The sequence below is a fragment of the Corvus cornix genome, chromosome 11 (assembly GCF_000738735.6).
Source record: "Corvus cornix cornix isolate S_Up_H32 chromosome 11, ASM73873v5, whole genome shotgun sequence".
NCBI classification, from domain to species: Eukaryota; Metazoa; Chordata; class Aves; order Passeriformes; family Corvidae; genus Corvus; species Corvus cornix.
The window spans coordinates 14,882,097-14,898,712 of NC_046341.1; the positions used below are offsets into that span (position 1 = coordinate 14,882,097).

The following is a 16,616-nucleotide window of genomic DNA, read 5'->3' on the forward strand; positions in this document are numbered from 1 at the left end:
TCTCTTCATGGTCAAATTTAGGCCATCCCAGCCCAAATAATCACCTCTGTGAGGCCCTGGGTAAGACAGTTTTGATCAGTCTCATTAACAGAATCCTCCCTTGACAGCACCCTTGCCTGCAAGTAGTAGCCCTGCTCTTCCAGATTTTGATAAGAATTTGGTTGACATTTTCTTCCTGTAGAGTTGAATTGGATGATCATCTGGACCATCCAACTGACTATGAGAAAAAAAAAATAGAAGTAAATTTGATTCGTGATTGACCAGTGCTGGACCACTGCTCTGCCCTCATCTAAGTGAGGGTTTAGTACTTAATCTCAACTTCCTTGGAGATGGTTCTTAATCTTTGTCCACTTGAAAGTTTCTGGAGGGAAATTCCTTTTCCCTCCAGAACAGAAAGAGGAGGAGAAATATTTGAATTTCTGCAAAGATCAGAGTCAAAGCCCTCATGTTCATGCTTGTTTTCGCTCAAATTGTTGTTTCTAAATGAGCATCATGCACTTACTCCAGAGGAACAGGAAATCCCAGTTAGATGTCTAAAGCTCCTTTGCTGTCAGTTGCTGTTTCACCTATCTCTAGTCAATATTCTTATCTTTGTCTCAGGAAAAAGAATCATGGGGTTTTCCTGAGTTCTCATTCTTCTGTAACTCTTTGTGCAGTGCTCTGAAATCTCCTGTCTGTGGCTGATTCCAGGTGCTTGATTTGGCCCCTGCCTCTTGAAATGCTGTCCCCTCCTATATGGTTTGTATTATGTAGCCCTAGGTCACGGAAATCCTAAGGTGAAATCTGATATTTTTTTAAAAAGGTATAGTTCATTCTTTTATGAGACTGCTAATAATGTTCAGCCTTGACAGGGTTAAAAGGCAACATCCATTTCCCCATTATCTTGTTTAAAAAGTGCCTTTTTTAAAGTCCATATGGCGACTTCCTTTCGACCTGCTTTCCCATCCTCGTCTCTTTGTCAGGGCTGTCACTTATAAAGAATCACTTGACTTACAATAACAAGTTCAAAAGAAGACAGAATATAATCAGTTGATCCACGAAGAATTGAAATAAAGAACACCCCCACTGCTCCAGTTATCATTCCCATAGAGATAGTGATATTATTGATGTGATTGCTATGCTAATTTCTATAGAAAAAACTTGTATTTTGGAATTTGTTCAAAGAGAATTTCAGACACATCAAATTGGAAAATGCAGAGTGAATTCCTAAACTTTTTCATATAGGCATGGGAATCTTTTTTCTTTCTTTTTTTTTTTCTTTTTCTTTTTTTTTTTTTTTTTTAATGTTGAATAGCTCTGAACAACTATTTATAAACTTCACTTCAAATATCAATTGGAAAAATGTCGCTATTTTTTCAGTTATTATAGAAAGTTAATTCAATATAGTTCTAGGGGAAAAAAAGTCCTATTGTACCTTTAGGGTTGTTAATATCACCCCCATAACCTGCAGAAGTGGGACTGGACCACAGACTCCAGAAACAGAGGCTAGGGATTATAAAGGATGGGCACATTTAAGTCCAGTGTTTAGGAAGAGCTAATTAATCTATACCCCTTCCTCTGCAATTCCATAGTCCCTCTGGGAATTGCCACAAACATAAACTTTTTTTTTTTTCTCATGGACTCCTATTTTAACTAGAAGGTTTCAGCTTGTGATGTTATGCTTTTTATGTAGTAAACTGATTTAAAATGTATGCCAGTCATCTTCAGGGAACTCATTTCAGTCAAGATGAAACTAGTCTTACCTGAATCAATGTTTTAAGTGTCCCTGTGGCTCGGCATTTTGAATAATCAATCTGTCTCCATCGCTTCTTAATCATGCGCATCACAGTCTTTTTTATTTGTCAACCCTTTCGGATCCTGGCTTTTTGTTATTAACATGCCCCTAATGTCACATGCAAGCCTTTTCTTTAAAACAAGCTGCTCATTGGTGTATTTTGATACTTTTTATTATTACTAAATCTTTTTTCCCATAATTACACCACAATCATTATATAATCCCATAACAAAGAGTCTATTGAGGCACCATGCTTTTGTCAACTATGGGACACAGAATCCATAATTGCATTATTCAGCTTCTCCCCCCCCCCCCCATTCTGCTTTGTAGAAACACAACCTATTTCACCAGTCACATTTGCACCTTGTTTGCTTGGTTATATATTATTTACTAAATCGTTGCCCTGCGGATAAACCGTGTAAAGTTGCTTTAAAAAAGTTATTTGTTTGATAATTAAGTCCTGAAAACCCATCGTTTAATGATTATTCCGAACCCATAAGGCAGAGAACCTCCATGACGTTTTTCTCTAAGTTTAATTACCGTATGCTAATTTCCTTGCCTACTACGTGATTAATTAAAATCATATTTTCATAATCATTTGGCACTAGTATTGTTTTAGAATTATCATGATCCCCTAAATAGTGTATGTAAATAAAGTCGGCTCTAATGGAAAGAATCAAAATGCAACGCTGAGGACCTTTATGTGTTTGTATGCATGCGATTGGCAACATAACTGGCTTATTTACATTAAATACGCCACAAGGTTACAGTGCAGATCAACGTCACTTTATCGCTGATTACTTCTCTTAAACGCCGGAGCGGTGACTGATGCTCCGGTCCCCCTGTCCGCCAAGGTTTCCCCGGGAGTTTTTTTTTTTTTAGGAGAAACAGACTTTGCATAGTTTCGGGAGCAGGTAAGAAGGGCGCTTTGTGGAGCCCGGCGCTGCCCCCGGGGGCTCGGCGGGGTTTGCGGGGCGCGGGCAGGGGCGGCGGGGCGCGGGCGCGGGGGCTGCGCGGGCGCGGGGGGCTGCGCGGGGGCGCGGGGGCTGCGCGGGGCGCGGGCAGCGGCGCTGGCCGGGGGGCTGCGGAGCGGCGCGGGCTCCTCGGGGTGTTTACACGCGCTCAAGGTCACGACCAAGCTGCGCCGTGTTAAATGGTTTCTTAGTTGCTAGACAGGGAGAAAAAATGGACGATCACAGACCATTCTTTGTAGATTATTATATCAAGGGTTCAGCTTTTGGCTCATCAAAGCTAAATGCCGCAAGACCTATCTAGTTGCTGTGAATTATGCCAAGACGACAATGGAGTGCTTTTTTAATGGTACAATGCATTTCACCTACCAGATAGGGGGAGTCCACGCTGAGAGATGGGGATGTCTTGTGATGTTGGGTGATCAGTATCAATGAAGGGGGTTATTCTGAAAAGAGACAGATTAAAATAAAGCGCTCTTTGCTCGGGATGTGCTGGAAGCAGTTGGGAGGGCTACCCGGAGCGGGCGGCCGCGGCAGCCCCGCGCCGCACTTTTCCCCCTCCGCACAAGAAAATGATCAAGTCAATCATGTGGACATGCTTCATTATTCATTGAACACAATCTTTTACAACGCTCCGTTTACGTGCGGGAGTTTCTTCTACGCTTTGCTTTAAATTTTAAGGTAAGAAAGACAAAGGTAAAAAGGGGGTTTTTGAGGATCCGGGAGGCTCCTGTGAGCCATCAAAGAGGCTCCAAAGTCAGTCCGGAGTATGTTTTTGTTTTTTATTTCTTTTTAATCATCGCAATGGGGCCTGCGTTTTCCACCGTGATTAAAAAAATACAGAATAATTAAATATCCATAGCAGTGACGTTTGCAAGCAGGGCTGTCAGGGGAAAAGCAGAAAATAATGAAAGGAGCGGAGAAGCCATTGAATGGCGCTATAGAACTTAGCCTGAAGAAAACCCTACGTTTTTCCTCTTTCTCTCTCGTTTCTTTTAAAACCGTTACTTTACAAAAAAGGAGCGGGCGGGCGAGGCGAGGCAAGGGGAGGCGAGGGGAGGCGAGTGCCGGCGGCGGCCGCGGCGCTGCCCGGGGGCCGCCCGCCGCCGGCCACAGCCCGCACCGACCCTGCCCTTAACTTGCCCAGAAACTTTTTGTTTTAAAGGGTTGATGCGGAGCAAACTTTGCTGAAGTGACTTTAAACGCGGGCCCCCCTTTCCTCCCTCCCTCCCCCTTTAGGATCCCGGCTAATCGTGGTGTAATTTGTAAACTCCCCCCCCTCTTTTTTTTTTTTTTTTTTTTTTTAATCAAAGTTAGCTGATGCATACCATGTGTCAAACTTGTGAGATTCAAGTGCCTAAGAGACCTGCCATTTTGTGCTCTAATCGACCTCTTATGAATAGGAGCCGTGCATAATGCTGCGAGGAGCGTTGTGACATTCAAGTAGGCACTAAATGTCACGCCAGGTCTCAGCCCTTTCGGGGGGAGCGGAGCGCGCCCGGCGGCGCCGCGGGGAGCGGGGAGGCACCTGCCAGCCCGCCGCCGGGGCTTTTGTCAGCGCCCGGAGAAAGTAACAGGTTAAGGAGGAAACTTAAATGGCAATCCCCGGCGGGGAGGGGGGAGCATCACCTTCCCGGCGGCGCGTCGTGCGCGGAGGGCCGCGGGGGCGCCGCTGCCTGCGCGGGGCAGCGGCCTCGCTCTCCGGCGCGGGGGCTGCGTGGGGCTGCGCGGCCGGGAGGCGGGGGGCACCGGGCCGGCGGCGGGATTAGCGGGAGGGGGGGTGGAAGGAGAGATTCTTTGATGCTGTGTAGGAAAGAATCCAGATTTTAATGCGCCCATCTGTTGCAGTTTTGCAAATAATTAATATATATGTGTGTATGTGTGTGTGTGAGAGAGAGAGGGGCTGGGGGAGCGCTGCCGCCTGTGAACTTCAACGCAAAATAAAAGGTCGCGAAGATTTATGCTGTTTATCGGAGGGTCCGCGGCTCCCGCGGGGCGGCTCGCTCGGGCTCCCTCCGAAAAGTTAGTTGCCGGCGTGCCCCGGCGCGGCGGCGGGGCCGGGGGCACGGTCCGGCCGCGGGTGCCGGCGCCCCGGGCGGGCGCGGCGGGGAGGGCTCCGGCCGCCGCCTGCCTGCGCGGCGGGCATTGTTTCGGGGTGCGTGCGGCGGATGTGGCCGTGGCTGATACAGTGTCGAGGCGGGGACGTGATTTGTCAGATCCCTCCGTTCGCACTTGAGCCGCCGCCGGGCCGGGGAGCGGCGGCGCGGTGCGGGGCGCGGTGCGGGGCGCGGCGCTCCGCGGGCGCGGGGCAGGGGCGGGCGCGGGGCGCGGCTGCCCGGCCGCCCGCGGCGGGAGCGCTCTGCGGGGCTGTGCATTCCCTCGCCGCCCCCCGCCCCCCCCGTGCAGTTTAAAATAAATCCAACAGGGGCCGTGTTTGCTGAGCTGATGTGCCCGGCTGATACAGATAGCGGCGGCGAGCCGCCCGCTTCTGTGGAAAAAGACTATTTTAAGTGTCATAATTAAGTTTAGAAGCCTTGTTTGGGCTCATTCACTGCTCGAAATAAAAAGGACTGGCTGCTTTTAGACCCTTTCTGAAGGGGTTGGCTAAGCGCCTCTGCACGTTCGCTTGGAAAAGAATGTTTTCTTTTCTAGTTTAATATTAGAAACTATATTTTTACTTGTTTAAACCGGATTTGATTATTCCTGTGGAGATTTTTTTTTCTCTCCCCCCCTCCCTATCGCTCAAATCTTTGTTCATTGTTCATTGACGGTGGAAGGCTGCTTAAATGTACGGAGAGAGGGGGGGAGGCCCCCTCGGTGGTTTGATGTTGAAATAGTAAACCTGAATGAGGAGGGTGGCTGGAAAAGTGGACATTGCAGCTTTAATTAACTTCAAGATGCTTCAGCGAGGACCAGAGCGTAGTAGTGACGTTGCCTCATAAATCTGTCCAGTACAGTGCGTTGCATTGAACTATTACAGTATCACCATCATATTGAATATTCACTACCTATCCGGGAGCAGATTTGCATAATTGGATCTTCTTTAAATGAAACTTGTTTGCAAAAACCCAAACAAAACCAAAAAAACAAAAGCCCAAGTGAAAACTGCGGCGATCTGCATGATTATAAAGGGTTCAAACATATCCGAAAAGTAAGTGACCTGCATAAGTACATCAATAGGTTAAGTGCAAATAAGATGAGAAGTGCTTCTGAAAGCTGTACATTCCCTATGTGGTCTCTTGGGTTATTTCTCAATAGCGGGATTTTTTTGTAGCCTCAGGGATTTTAGGTTTTCTGTCTGCTTTCATAACTTTTTCCCTCACAGTTGTTATACAAGGTGAGGCTTTTGTACCATGCCTGTGTACCTGTAGTGATATTTTTAAAGACAATTGATTAACAGTTTGTAATTCGTGCTGTTTGACTTGTATAATTACGGGTACTGTGGAAGGGAAATGTGTATTGCTGTTATGTTTCTGGTCATCGAATAGATCATCACTAAATATGTCGGAATATTCAAAGATTGTTTGTGTATATGGTTGTGTATGCTTAAAAATTGACTAAGTTAACTAAGCTGTTACTTCTTAAATCAGAGAGGCAACTAGCTTTTTCATGCGTGTGTACCCCCCTCATTTGACGGAGGATGATGATGACTGAGGTAATTAAAAATACCAGCAATTTTTAGAGTGAATTTGTAGCTTCTGTGTAAACCCCATCCCCTCCTAACCGAGTGTCTGGCTTGCAATATTGCAGTTTTGGATTGGGCAGGTTTAGAAGTATTTTGTAAAATCAGATGCTGGTGTTTCGGATGCTGCGAGGGAAAGTTGTGGAGGGAAGGCAGCTGAAAGCTGGAAGTTGCCTCGTGGGGAAGGGGAGCAGCCATCAGTGGGGCGAGCCGAGCAGAAGTGCAAAGTCTGCGTGCAGCCCAAGCCTTGCCCCGGCTCTCCCCCCTCGCCGAAGGCTGCTTTAGTTATGATGTCATTCTGATAGTGGAGAGCAAATGTCTCCTGATTCTACCATTAAACGCCTGGCTGATTTGCCTGATAATGATAGCACTGACGTCCTGCTCCTTGACAAATGCAAGCCCTATGAGCCCTATGAATTAACTTTTTTCCCATAGCTGAGAGCCAGCTAGCTTTACGACTCATGGATGTAGCAGCACTTCTTTGACAGATTACTTTGAACCTCCTCAATTCTGCAACAAACCCCCTTCTCTAAACACCACTCCTGTTAGGCTGCTAGCAGAGCCCTGGACAGTTTGGGCCTGATTTGCAGAGTTGCTGAGCATTCATCACTTCCACTGACTTCAGATGGAGTTGTGGCTGCTCAGCAGCTTTGAAAATCAGGCCCTGTGTTCAGTCAACAGATGATGCATTTTTAGGGCTTGTTTGGTTTTTGGTTTTTTTGTTACTGTTTTTAAAGTTAGACAGTTAAAGAGGGCTCTATGATTTCTAGTCATTATAAAAATATTTGTAAATAGCTTGAGTTGTTTGTCCTAGTCTGGTCTGTTTCACCCTTTCTGTTATCCTTTTTTAAAAAAAAAATTATTTTCAATTAATCTTCTAGTGTATGTGCTGTTAATCTTTGTAGGAAAAGAATCATAGATGAGTTGTTTAAAGTTTTCAGAATGTTGTAGAAGAAAAATGTTTCCAGTTTGGTACCAGGTGCTGAGAGATTCGATTGCTGTTTCAGAACGTGCACTAGAGAAGAGAGTCTCGGTACAGTTGCTAAACCCTGCGACTGGGTGCACTTCCTCATGTCTGCTCTGTCTTCAGATTTTGCTCGTGACTCTGAATTTCTATCCCTGCAGGTAAATGAGATTTAATATGATGAGGTTTTTAAAGTGCCAGTGACTTAAACTTTGTTTTCATGTGCTGTTACGATGATGACAATTAACAACTGCAGATGCAAGAAAGGTCAGCCTCTCTGTTACTTTTGCAGGGAATGAATGTGAAGTATTTGCAGGCTAAAGCTGTGTTTTGCAAATGATTTCCTGAAGATACAAGTCTCTGTGATGGAAGCACTGTATTAAAACTCCTTTGATAAATTGACTATGTCTTTATTAATGGAAAAGAAGAAAAAAGAATTGTTCTATGGGCTTTTTGACGTCTGAACATATTTAAGCTCTAATACTCAGCAAGTTGTCTGGCACTGTCTTCACTGTAGACTTTTATATAATGAAGAGGCTGATTGTCATATTTTTGTCCATGCCAGAGGCCAATAACCCAACCCATTCATTATCAGAAGAGAGTAGCCCGTAAGTTGCAACATCAGTACCACTGTTTTGCTTGCAGCAATGAAGACAGTGCTGAGATCAGAAATTGTGGTCTTCAGTACCGAAAGCTGACACATTAGGTTGTTTACCCACCATGGAGCCTTAGGTGACCAAAGAGATTTGCATTAGAACAGATGTAGAAAATGCACTAGTCCATTAAAATGTGCTCTGCTTATTCCCTGGGAAGCACAAGTTTCATCAAGTGTAGGGAAATCAGTAAGAAGTAATTTTTCCAAATGTTGATTTTTCCTTAAAGTTGACTTTGAATTGCACAGGTGTTTTTAGAGTGCCTTGACAAAAAAAAAAAAAAAAAGGCATGATTTATATGAACTTTATGAAATGGAAACTAAAGCCATAAATAGATTTATTTTTCTAGTTTGAGTGTGGACAATTAAAGACATTTTTTTTTAAATCTTCTGATTTAGTGTGCTTTAATAGGATTGTAAGCAAATTTAAATTTTAATCTTCGACTTTCTCTCAGATACCTGAATAGATGTATATCGGCTCTTCAAAATGCTAAAAGCAGTATGATCTTGAAAAACTATTTTTTTGTCCTCTCTTTCATACCTTGCATTTCCCTGAGTTGCAAGGAATTTGGATTCAGGGAAAGACAACACAGATGAAAAAATAGAATACTTACTCTTTCTTTTATAGAACCATGAATAAACTTATTTCTGGCAACTGTAGATGGAAATCCAAATTTCTCTAGTGAAGGAACTCCAGGCACAGATACTCGTGGACGAGGAAAAAAGGATGAGCTACTGAAAGAAAATATGTAAAAGTAAAATAATTCTGATGCTTAATTGGCTAATCTCAAGGTTATTGTACAGCTGTGTGGTTCTAACTTCCAGTTGTGTGGCCGAATACGGAACATGAACTTTGTCGGACCAAGCGACTGAGCAGGATCTGCCCTTGGCTAGAAACAAGTGAAAATTGTAATGATCCGATGGATGTTTAACGAGAAATAACCAAGGAGCGTCTGTCGAAATCTGAGTGGATCACAATAACTGCTATGACATTTTCACTCACATTGGCAGGTTAAGCGATGAAGCCAAGCACTGAGTGAGAGATTTGAAGCATCTTTTCAGGGACAGCAGAGATCCAGATCAGGAAACAGGCAGGGGAATAGGGTAGCGAGGGAGGATTTGGGTTACCTCTGCCCAACTGCACCAAAGCTGTCACTAAATATGCTCCCAGAGGAAGGATTCTCCCCATATTCTGAATTTGGCACCTTTCCCTTAAATTTAAATTTGCTCTAATTTTCAGGTGCATCTTACTAGATAACCAGATGCATCAAAAAGGCAAAAGAATTATAGAGGAGTAATTATAATTAGCCTAGTTGTCTGTGTTTTTTAAAAATTGTGAGACAGGTCCTTGAAAGTATTTTGAAGTCACTGTTTTTTACAGGTCTTAATCTAAGTACTCCATGTGAGATTGTTTTCTAAAGAGATGGGTTCATCGGGTCAAATTGAACTATATTAAAGACAAACAATTTTGTTATAATCTGACTGTCTTTTAAACACAGATGAGGAAAACAGAACTAAAATAGCCACAGGAGCCTCAATATCTGATCTTTCCTCCATTGTGCATTGCAGTATTTGAGACTCACATAACCAAAAGCAGAATTAGGTAATTCCTTACAAGTATTTGCCATGTTATGAAAAAAGCAGCGTTGCCGATCCTGGTAGGATATTAACAGACAGATCTGCAGGTAGCAGTGCCTGAAAATAATGATGATGGCTTCATTCCCATGGCGTGGGGCAAGCAACAGAGCTTCTTTGAACCAGCAGCTCGTTTTTCATGCATTAGTGTTGAACTGTCCAGCTGTAGGAATCTCAGGCTCCCAGAGGGAGCGGGTGCTTGCCAGGAGGGTGGAAGCTGGTGAAGATTAGGCAGGGGTTATCCCAGGAGGGTACCACAGTGGCAGGGAAAGGCTGCTTGGGAAAATTTGGCCCTGTCTCAGTTTTGTGAACAGGAGAAGCCAGAAAGGGAAAGAAAAAGGTGAGTATGAGCTGACTTTCACTCCCGAGACGGCTGCAGGGGAGGTTGGTGGCCGGGACTACTACGGGATCACCTGTGGCCCCTACTCTGCCTTGGGACAGCCTGGAATGTCCTGGGGAGCCTTCCTTGCCATCAGCCGTAGGTGAGTCAGGGTACCATGGTGCAAAGGAGTACATGGCAGTCCTGATTCTTCCTGTTATGATAAGCTTGTTTCACCCTTTTTGTGAATTTCATTACAGCTTCTTTATGTTACTTCTTTTTTTTAAATAAGTGCTGTTAGAAACTTTTCCTCCTGTTTTTTTATGCCTTTGGGATGTTCTGCCACAGTCACTGTGGTTCTTTGTGAGGAGGATGGGAGCCCTGTTGAGCTCATCAATGCTACAAAGGGGTTGCTATCAAGTACCACAGTCTACTTGGTCACAACAGGGCTATGTGTAGTGCTTCCTTCGTAGTCCTGGCCCCTGCTGATCTGGGAATTAGCCCTGGTAACCCATGTCGTAGCACTGTGTTAGGTTGCCAGCCTGGCCTTAAATTTATTTTTCTAAATGATAGCATGTGGTATTAATGCTGTTTTATTTCTCTCTCATAAGTTGGCGTCCATAGATTGTGCAGACATTGTTACCATCAATCTCGTCACTGGAATACCGATGGTAGATACAGATAGATGTAGATAGGTCTCTTTAATCTAAAATTTAGAGAAACGTGGGTAAATAGGAAATTCAGGCAGTATAACTTCATGCAAAGGACATATGGAATAAATTATCAGCAAGGAGAGGATAAATGAGTTCAAGGAAAGCCTAGGTTTGAGAAAGAGCATGTGAGAGCTAGGGTGAAGAAAGCAAGGAGGTGTAAAGTCAGGTTTCTATTAACAAATGCTAACATGGTGGGCTGGATGTTCCTCTCCTCACATTTTTTTTGATATCTCTGTATGGATGAGTTACATTTAATTTTCATGTGTTTCCTAACAGTTGTTCCCTAGATCTTGTTTCTTCAGGGGTCCACAGAAATCATAAAACAGTGCAACATTTTAGTTTTGATAACAGTTTTACTCAAGGGAACGATATGACAGTGAAGTGTTGATCGAGTGAATTAGGGAGAAACCTTTTCTTCTCTGGCATTAGTTTGTAATTGACAGGAGAAGTAGAAACTGCCTTCTACTCTAGAGGCCAAGGATTTCCCATAGGTGTGTGCCCTCGTTCAACCATGCCAGTTTTGAAAAAAACACTCACATACACATGCTCTCTCTCTTTTTTTTTTTTCCTTTGTACTTTTATTTCTCAAAGGTTTGCATGAACACTGTTATGGATTCCAGTCTATACCGGGACTTCGGAGGTTATTGAATGTTGAGGGTTGACTCGATACTGGAAAGCAGCATGAGTTTTGAAATTGCTGCTTCAAGTAACTTTTACCTTCATTTTCTTGGAATATATGCTGCATTTTTGAGGATAATGATGAATCTCCCTTCTCACAGGAAAGTGCATAAAATTTAGCAAAAATTTTCTTGAGTTTGATGTTGTTCCTAGGATCCAATTCTGCTTTTTGTATTTCAGTTTGGGTAGGACTGAGTCAGTGGATAAAACTTCCCTTCCTTACCTGGTGAATGTCATGCGATTCTTAATTTCACTGTAACTAACATGTGCAACTCCACTGTTTCCTGATTAAACTTTTTCTCATTTCATTATTTCGCGTACAGAAAGGAATCCAACTTTTTGAGTTAAAAAAAATGCAAAGATTATAGGCAACCCAAAACTGAATCATGCAATAAACTGACTATTTATTACCTTTTTAACGTAACTGCTCTTCATTGATTCATTGAGATTTTGCCATAGGAGTATAATTCCTCCTAGGGCTAATAAAATAACTAGTAGAAGTTAACCCAGTATCTTTATTAGTACCATAATACAGACTAAAAAAACCTCTACTGCTCTGACTACTCCCTCCTTTGGATTTTACCATAAAGTGTCTCTTAAAATAGCTCGGCTATTTTGAAATATTCTTTACTGTTTTAAAAATCAAATGTTCAAGCATCTTTCCTTTTTTTTTCACTTTAACACACAAAGCTGTATGCCTGTGCCTGCGATAAATGGACATGCTATGAGATAAATGAGCAATAGGAAACCCACAACAACTTCTGGATTAGAATTTCAGTCTTTTGTTTGTTTGGTAGTATCTTTGGCATGCTAAGGGCTTTCCAAATATAGGAATATAGTTTCTGGCCAGAACTAGCTGCCATTTTCTTATTGCAGTTGAAAAATACCAGTTCATTAGTTTGCATCAACATGCTGCATCTTTGAAGGATTTCTCAGGTCCACAATTGAATTTCTGCTCAAAATAAAAGAGTTGCATCTCTGCACTTCATTATGAACTGGTGATTATGGAATGCACCTGGGTCACTGGAGAGCTGGATTCAGATCGTTCCTCTCTATCTGATTTGAATCAGCTTTTTCAAATCAAGTTTCTCACATCCCAGGTGAGTGCTTTAAAAACACACTTTGGCTCTTCTTTTTAAGTTCCTGCTTCAGGCTATTCCAATTTAAATAATCATTTAATTATTCAGTGGGTCAGAAGAGAACTGACTCTTGGCTTGGGCACTCCAGTGTGATGTGAGAGACTGAATCCAACTGTTTCTGTTGCAGAGTCTCGCAGCCTGTGCTCCTGAGTGTGACATGGTGAGAGTAGTCATATTCTTACTGTTGTCTTGCTGGCTTTTCCTTTTGAAAAATTGCAAAAGGTATCAGGTTAGTCCCAGAGGAGAACAAAAGGAAATTCTAAAATCTTCAAAGTATTTGTGATACTGAAAAATTCTTTCTTGAGTAGTTCACAATTCAGCTATTATAAAAGTCAGTTGGTGATGGGGTGCATCTTTATAATCCAAAAAATTTTCATCTTGAAATGGAGTTTCATTGCCATTATTTTTATTCAGTGGATTATGTGTTTGAACATAATATTCTTCCGTGCCCCTGAGCATTGAGTGAGTAGCTCTTGGAGGTGTAATAGGTGAAACTTTAACCCTTTTTCCTGGTACTGCCTTGGACCCTGTGCAGCACAGAGCTTGCTGTGGACGGCTCTCTGTCTGGGAGTACTGGGAGGAGGAAAGAAATGCTGCGTAAATGCCAACAAATGCCTGAGAGATGCAAGGGATACTGCACTGTTCGTGTTCCTTCTCGCAGGAAGAACCTCCTTCGAGGTGCAGAAGATCTATGAAACTGGCACGTTTCGCTGTCAGGATCTCTTAAAAGGCAAAGAAGAAATGTTTTAATCTGTAGAAGGGGAATCCACAAAGGGAGGAAATCCTTCTTTTCTTAGAGATAGAAATAATCATTTTGATATCTTCTGTTTCCTCTGTCTTTCATTCTTAACTTCTCTGGCAGCACAACTCTGGCAGAATCCATGCTGTATTGGTTGGTTCCCCTTCTGGCTGCTCTGCAACAGTGATGGATGGGAGCCAAGGGAATAAATATAGCTCTGAGTTCCAGTAGTAACCCCCTGCCACACTTCTACACAGAAACTGGGAGGTCACGGGGGGAGAGGGAATGGACAGGCTCAGGTCTGACTTCGGCAGAGAGGGTGTTTCTGTGCTCCCTGAGGAAGGGGAAAGGTGCTGCAGAAACCCACTCCTGCCTTTGTTTCCATGCAGAGCTGAAGGGATCTGTAGATCTATTTTAAAAGCATTACCATTGGTTGTGCAGTTTCCATGTGAGTTTATTAAATGTGGACATTTTTTATATGTAAAAATAACTTCACCATTTTGTTATTTCCTTTTACGTATTTCACTCCGGTTGGAAAAATGAAATCAATCTAGTCAGCTTTTCATCAGTTTCTCTTTGGCTGTCATGCAGTTGCACAATGCTGCAGTGCTTGGCTAGCAAAAATGTTTACAACGAAAAATTGTTTTCAATGGGATTAAAAAAAGAACCATGGAAACATTTTTATTGGTCTTCAATTTTTGTGCAACTTTGATTTTTACAAGACCTAAACTACATCAGTGGTGCTGCTCTGATTTGATCTTAAAATTATACTCTATTTTTATATATACTTGCAAGGTATAGACAAAATACTGCTACTACCCTCTGTCACACAGAACAAAAAATTCTAGCCTGAATATTTCCTAGCAGCTGGTTCGAAGTCCATGGAAATCATGAGCACCTTGCAGCTGACTCTCAAGGGTTTGGGATGACCTTCCACCTGTGTGTAAATACCTGTTGTAAGTTGGTTTAAACAGTCTTAGTCATTTAGAACTGCTCTGGGTTGCTCTCTGATCTGTTAATGCTGTGAGATTGCCACAGCTGAGGTGAATCTGGGGATATGCCTGCAACCCTTAAATACCTTTATTGCTGCTGGCACCTATAGAAATCTCACATATGGAGAATATATAAAGTCAGATCCTTGGAAGGTTAACCGTAATAAAATCCTAGGAGTAAAATATTGGCTGACAGTTACCCTTTGCATCAAAACTCTTAAATTCTTTTTTAAAAGGTGCTTCTGATAAGTGTTGAGTTAGTTTGGATTTTAATTTATTTTGCTTTATAGTTTAGGTAGCAAAGGGCTCTTCTGGGGATGGCCTGAATTTGTGGCTATTGATGACTGCTTTATGAATATGTGGACTGGGGCAGTCTGGAGAGGCACTGCCACTAAAAACAGAGAGGAATTACACAGGCACTCTGAGCTCACCTCCCTCTGTTTCTTACACTACCTTTCTACCTTCATCCAGTGTCCCTCCGTAGCCACCATGAACCCACTGTATAAATGAGGAATGGGGCCCCTTGGGTACCCTTTGAAAAGAGAAAGGCTTTCTCTTAGAGAAACATGAATTTCATATTGCAGATATAAACTCTTCCAGTGTTTTTATGATCAACATTCACCACTGAGTTCACTAATTGAAGACCTTAATGAATGTTGTAATGATCAGGTCTGTTGTTGTCACTGATTCAGTATCTTGTTTTCAGGTGTGAGCTGGCTGAGTCGAATTTAGTTTTCTTTTAACTGAAATCATCGTTGCACAAGCAAAAAAAAGAATCACCACAACCCCCCTGCTTTATAAATATAATATATCACAGCCTCTTTCAAACACCAACTGTTGATTGGCTACTTCCCACGTCATGGTACTAAATCATTGACTTCAGAATATTAACCTTTTGCTTACTGAATACAACTTCTGCAGTGAACTCACATCCACCATTAAGTTAGACAGAACTTGCATTTGATGATACAACTGTTGTGGAAAGAAACAAATTATCATGCAGACTTTTTCTGTGATATTGGGAAAGGTATTGAAATTTTTGATCTACATTTTTAGTAAGAATAGCTGGATTTGAAAATGGTTTACACATGTATAATCTGTAATGTAACACAATTTTCATTCTCCTGCTCCGTAGTTGGTATAAAGATCTAAAAGTAGATTTGATGCCTCTGTAAAAATAGTCTGGCTAGTCTGTATTCTTCAACTGCATGACAGCTACTCATGTACCTTTCTTAGAAGAAAACATCTCTTTTCAGAAGATGTTGATGTTTTTAACCAGATGAGGACTATTTTTATGGGTGTGCTTTGCTTTGAGGAGGTTTTCTGTTGGGAAATTTGGCTTTTGAAGATGTGCTTCATGTATTTAAGTCAAATAAAATGCTACCTATTAGAGTGAAAAAACCTTTTCATTTTTATGTTTCTCCTTTATAAATACAGATTTACACATAAGTCTTCAGAAAATTTTTATTGTTGCTTGTTGTTATGACACATCATACAGCTTTTGCTAACTGTGCATTCTTTACTTGGTTTTAATTATATTGTGGAGCAAATGTTTTGTTATTTAAAAAATAACATGGTCCAATTTTATAATTTCTGATTTAATAATGAAAATACCCTTGAAGATGCCATCACTTTTTTCTTCCTTTAAGATGCCAATAATCTCTGCACCTTTCTCTCTGATGCTAGTGGTGGAGCTGAACACGATAGAGCAAACTAAAGATAAGTGAAGGAGAAGCTTTTTAGCATGCTTGCAGCTATGTGTATAGGTAGCAGAGCAGGATCTCTTGGATCGGGGTCTCTGGGTTTGCCACAGTGCTAGGAAAGCATGTCAGGAGAAACAGGGCTGGCAGATAAAGGGAGGACAAGTGCTGCACATGTCTTTTCCTATTGGATTTGAAGACAGCTTTTCCTCCTTTGGGTAATCTCTTATTTAAAATAGGAAATTGGTTAACTGAAAAAGGGGGGGGGGGGGGGCGGTCAAGTGTCATGAACTCTTTTCATGTTCTGTTCAGATGTGTGTGTGTTTTTTTCACAGAATTATCCAGAAAGCATCTGTGAAAAATGGAAGTTCTCCTTGCTAAACTGAAAGTTCTGCTAGACTTGGAAGCCATTTGTCCCTGGTTCTGGGTCCAAGGTGCTTCCCATGTGCCCCTGCTGAGAGCAGAATTTAGTCCTGTACAGTTAATTCCATTTAGGATTTGCCCTCTCTTGAGATCAGTATTTAGTACTAGGGCAGTTTTTATATGTTGAATAAGGATTATTTATTCCTGTAGAAATAAGAGGACTTAACAGCAACGTACAATCAGCGTGCAAAAGCCTGCTAAGATAATTTGTATTCAAATGTCAACAATATTAATT

At 42.2% G+C, this 16,616-nt stretch overlaps 1 protein-coding gene across 8 annotated transcripts in view; it reads left to right on the top strand.

The window, feature by feature from the left end:
* The first annotated feature begins 2,538 nt into the window (after nucleotides 1–2,538).
* ZNF536 (zinc finger protein 536) overlaps nucleotides 2,539–16,616 on the top strand; it is a 344,627-nt gene continuing 330,549 nt past the window's right edge. For 4 of the 8 annotated variants that reach the window (XM_039558359.1, XM_039558354.1, XM_039558360.1 and 1 more), the window contains exon 1: nucleotides 2,940–3,426. The gene's annotated coding sequence lies outside the window, so the exon portion shown is untranslated. Of the gene's footprint in view, nucleotides 2,689–2,939; nucleotides 3,427–4,120; nucleotides 4,189–4,236; nucleotides 4,323–5,392; nucleotides 5,897–16,616 lie in introns of those variants that run through there. The other 4 variants (XM_039558356.1, XM_039558357.1, XM_039558355.1 and 1 more) reach the window with 4 other exon arrangements.